We start from the raw sequence: 4,500 nt of genomic DNA on the forward strand, positions 1-4,500 counted from the left end.
GCATACACACACTCACGAGGAAAGCACTCTAGAGGAATCATGACTATCTCTCATCGAAAGTTAGTTATTGTACAACCCATTTCCTTGAATTCATTTCATCTCAGGCTCGTGGGGTTCTTCACAATTTGAGCTTGAGGTCGTACGCTTTAGTCTTTTATCATTCCGTCCCTTATTCTTTTCATGTGTGTTTGCTTGGGCACAAGCAAACGCTTAGGTGTGGGGATGTTTGATAAACGCCTAAATGTATGTATTTTATATGTATTAATCTTGTATCATTTGTGAATATGTTAACGAATTGATGCCCGCTTTTATGTCTAAATTGGTTATTTCGGTGTTGCAGGTCTTAAATGAGTCGAACGATGCTCAAAAATGTAAATCAGATGAAATCGACAACAAAAACGGCATTTTTGGGGCCCCAGACCGATAGCGGTCATCAGAGCGGTATTGATAGCGTGTCATTGTTCTTGCTGTGGGCATTTGGCTATGAGTTTCACGGGCTCCATGCGCCCGCATGGGTGCCCGTGAGGTTTGCTGGAAATTCTCAATACTCGGGTACTGTAGTGGAACTGTATCAAAACACTGTAGCTAAGTACTGTAGCACCGGCATGTTTTCTGGGCATGTGGCTGTGAGCTTCATGGGCTCCATGCGCCCGCATGGACCGACGGGATATAAATGAAACCCGATTTTTCTAGGGCAAAGGGAGGAGTTTTTGGGAGAGTTCTTGGAGCCGATTTTTCACCAATCTTTAGGAGGCAAGATCACACGCTTTTTGGAGAAGGGAAATCAAAGAGAGAAGCTCGGTTTTGGCTAGATCTTCATCGATCTCTTCTTTGGGAGTTTGTAGACTATTTAGGAAGCAGACCCTCTATCGCATGCGCCATGGAAGCATTTCCACCTAGCTTGGCTTGTCTTCCTACTTCTATTGTTTGAGGGAGTTTTTCTTATGCCATTTGTAGTTGTTTTTCATGGACTTGTTGCTTGTATTTGTTTGCATGGATGAGTAGACTCCCAAGGTCACCGGATGCCGTGAACCTTGGGGGTGAACTTGTGTATTTGGATGATTTAATTTTTGTCTATTGCAATTGTTGTGTATTTGTGATTCATTCTTGGTGCATTTGATGTGTTGCTTACATGAGAACTCTAGAAACCAACTCGCTAGGGTTGTACTTGGTAGCGTGACCATCGCCCTTGTACTAGACACACCAAGTTTTGAAGGGATTCATGTACGAATCACGCCGTGACCATCGGGTATTCTGCACCCTCCACCATTAGGGCTGACCAAGTTGTGTTCCGGGCCCTAATTAGGGATTTCCCACTTGTTAATGCAATCGTATGAGGATTTGATCAGAATAAATTCGTGTCAATGCTTATACCAGATTAGTTAATTGTCGTGACCATCGGGTTGATCTAATTTAGGAAATCTCTAGGTCAAAACCTTCAATTGCATGACATTCTTAGCATCCTTTGCACTTTAGTAGCCCCTAGGGAATCCGTGATCCGTGATCATTTCTTTTCCCCGATTTTTATACCACTACCTTATCATAGACTCCATTTGTAGTTCTTTTTATTTCAAGTAATAGATTAGAGAAACCCTTCAATCATTCGCTAGACAATACGCAAAGAGGAAGTAAGAGTAGATTCTTGGGCCCAGGGAATACGACCCTCTCGTGCTCGCACGAGGGGTATTACTTGATGACTCCGTGCACTTGCGGATCGCTCATCAACGACGCACGATGTCGGAGCCGTAGAACCTCTCCAAAACCCTAGCCAATACCCTTCAATTCCATATTTTCATCGGGGTAACGCAAACGGGCACACGTTTACGTCGTGAATCACTTGCTTCTTCAATGATATACATGTTGGTGGAGCTCTCGTTCTTATGTGCATAAATCAGAATGCTTGAGTGTGACTGCCTTTGTGCCCCTCCAAATGGATGTGCTCACTCGAATGCGAGGAGGTTGGCACACACTCTAGTATCTCACACCTGACCTATGTCTTCGCGTTTGAACCTTAGCAAGATTTCCTCCAAAATAGGTGCATTATGATCCACATTGGCCTATTTCCTTCATACTCGGCCTCACAACCCTACCTGCATAAAAGTAACATAAAAACACACATATTAGTGTAAAAACCTGAGAAAAGTAATGCTCAACATAAGGACTGAACACTTCGCATTCATATCTCACAAGCACTTATCAATAGGCACGTTGCTGAAGCTCTTGTTCTATGTGCATAAGTCCGAATGCTCGAGTGTGACTGCCTTTGTGCCCCTCCAAATGGATGTGCCAACTCGAATACGAGAAGGATGGCACACACTCTAGAATCTCACATCGACCTATGTCTTCGCGTTTGAACCTTAGCAAGATTTCCTTCAAAATCGGTGCATTGTAATCCACATTGGCTTCTTTCCTTCATACTTGGCCTCACACCCTACCTGCGTGAAAGTAACATAAAAACACACATATTAGTGTAAAAACCTGAGAAAAGTAATACTAAACATAAGGAATGAATGCTTCGCATTCATATCGCACAAGCACTTATCACTTAGTCATGGGCACGACCAAGGTGCTTAGGCACTTAGCCGTATGAGCTTTACAACCCGTCGGAACACTACCCCCATGGAATTAGCTTCATCAAACGCAACACTAGGAGTCAGGGGAGTATTGTTTTGGTTGCTTCTCCCACATTTGCTTTTGAACGATATATATTTTGAGTGAGCTTGCATGTGTACATTGGGGACAATGTACAACTTAAGTGTGGGGGGCAGTTTCATAGTGCACACATTCTTTTCTATTGTTCTTGATTGTTATATGCTCACATAGCCAATGGCGGTTCACCTTAGTTGCAAGGATTGTATTCTTGAGTTTAAAAGAATTTCTAACATTGAATGTTTTCATGCTCTAGTTCTTGCTTGAATTTCTAGGAATTTTTGCCCGATTTACACTTAGTGCACTACTCACTCTTTAAACTCTTTTGGAAACACAAGTTTGATGTTAAAGGGACTAGTTATAGTTGTTTCTTGTGTTAAATTCTGAAAAAAAAAATTTCTTTTTTATTTGTGCTTGTTGGGTGGAAAGAGCTACTACCTATGAAGTATGAAGCTACCCTCATAAGTCGGATACTAGCTATGCCCTAATGAGAGAAAGAGTTATCTCATAGGTTGAGTGAAAGCTACCACTCCGGTAGAAAGAGTTACCACCTCGAACTTATGAAAGCCACCTTAGCAGCCGCTTTGGAAAGGGCTACCTTAGAGGATATGTGAAACTACTACCATCTTTGAAATTGTTGTCACTTTTGTAGATAATTAAGTCCCTTGTACTTAGAACTTTGAGGAGTATACCTTGGGTTGTTTTGAGTGAGTTCACACTACGTACACGATTTCGGGTTTTGTTGTCCTTCTTGTTTCAAGTTTTTAGATAGAGCATTGATTTTTTTATATTTAGTGCAAGAACGGTCTAATCTAGTCGATTTGGAAGTTGAAGAATCGAAAACATGGCGTAAACGTAATAAGCAACAGTGGACATTATCCGATTATGCCAGACCTTCAGTGTTGGTGACACAATCGAGTATTGTGCATCCTCCGATTACAGCTCATAACTTCGAGGTGAAGCCGGCATTCATCCACATGTTACAGCAATCCGTACAGTTGAATGGTTTGGCCGATGAGTATCCAAACAGTCATATAGAGAGTTTTCTTGAGGTGTGTGATATGCTGAAGATAAAAGGGGTGACGGATGATGCGAACAAGTTGCGAGCCTTTCCATTTTGCCATCATTACCTAAAGCATCAATTACCACATGGGAGAAGATGGTAGAAGCTTTGCTTGCCCGTTATTTCCCTCTCAGAAAATCCGCGAAGCTTAGGAATGAGATCTCATCCTTTGTTCAGTTGGAATTGGAGTCTCTTTTTGAGACATGGGAAAGGTTCAAGGAGCTCCTGAGAAAGTGCCCGCAACACGGATTTCCAGAGTGGATGATTGTTCAGACCTTTTACAATGATTTGAACCAAAGTACAAGGCAACTCTTGGATGCAGCAGCAGGAGGTACCTTAGGTAGCAAGACCCCCGATGAGGCCCATCAGTTAATTGAAGAAATAGGGTTAAATAGCTACCAATGGAATGCTAGGGAGAAAAAAAAGGTGGGCGGTCTCCATGAGATAGATGCAGTAATTTCATTGGCGGCTCAAGTGGAAAATTTGAGTAAGAAGTTAGATCTTCTAACTTCAAATAGAGTAGCGGACATGACGAAGTGCAACGGGTGTGGTGGAGGACATGCTCCCTTTGATTGTCTGATCTCTATTGGTGATGCATCTTTGGTTTAGAATGTCGATTTTATAGGTAATGGCATGAGACCTCAAGGAAACCCATATAGTAATACCTAAAATCCGGGTTGGAAGAATCATCCAAATTTCTCATGGAGCAATCAGGGTCCACCAAAGGCCATAGGGCCACAGGGTTTCCAACAACAACAACAAGCCCTGCATGTGGAAAACAGAGTCTC

The 4,500-nt window shown here is 42.4% G+C and overlaps 1 non-coding gene across 1 annotated transcript; it reads right to left on the reverse strand.

Moving 5' to 3' along the window:
- Positions 1 to 3,856: 3,856 nt before the first annotated feature.
- On the reverse strand, positions 3,857 to 3,963 carry LOC120265986. Its single transcript, XR_005537829.1, has one exon. It is a non-coding gene; the product is annotated as a small nucleolar RNA R71 (small nucleolar RNA).
- Positions 3,964 to 4,500: the final 537 nt, after the last annotated feature.

This window comes from Dioscorea cayenensis, chromosome 7 (assembly GCF_009730915.1).
Source record: "Dioscorea cayenensis subsp. rotundata cultivar TDr96_F1 chromosome 7, TDr96_F1_v2_PseudoChromosome.rev07_lg8_w22 25.fasta, whole genome shotgun sequence".
NCBI classification, from domain to species: domain Eukaryota; kingdom Viridiplantae; phylum Streptophyta; class Magnoliopsida; order Dioscoreales; family Dioscoreaceae; genus Dioscorea; species Dioscorea cayenensis.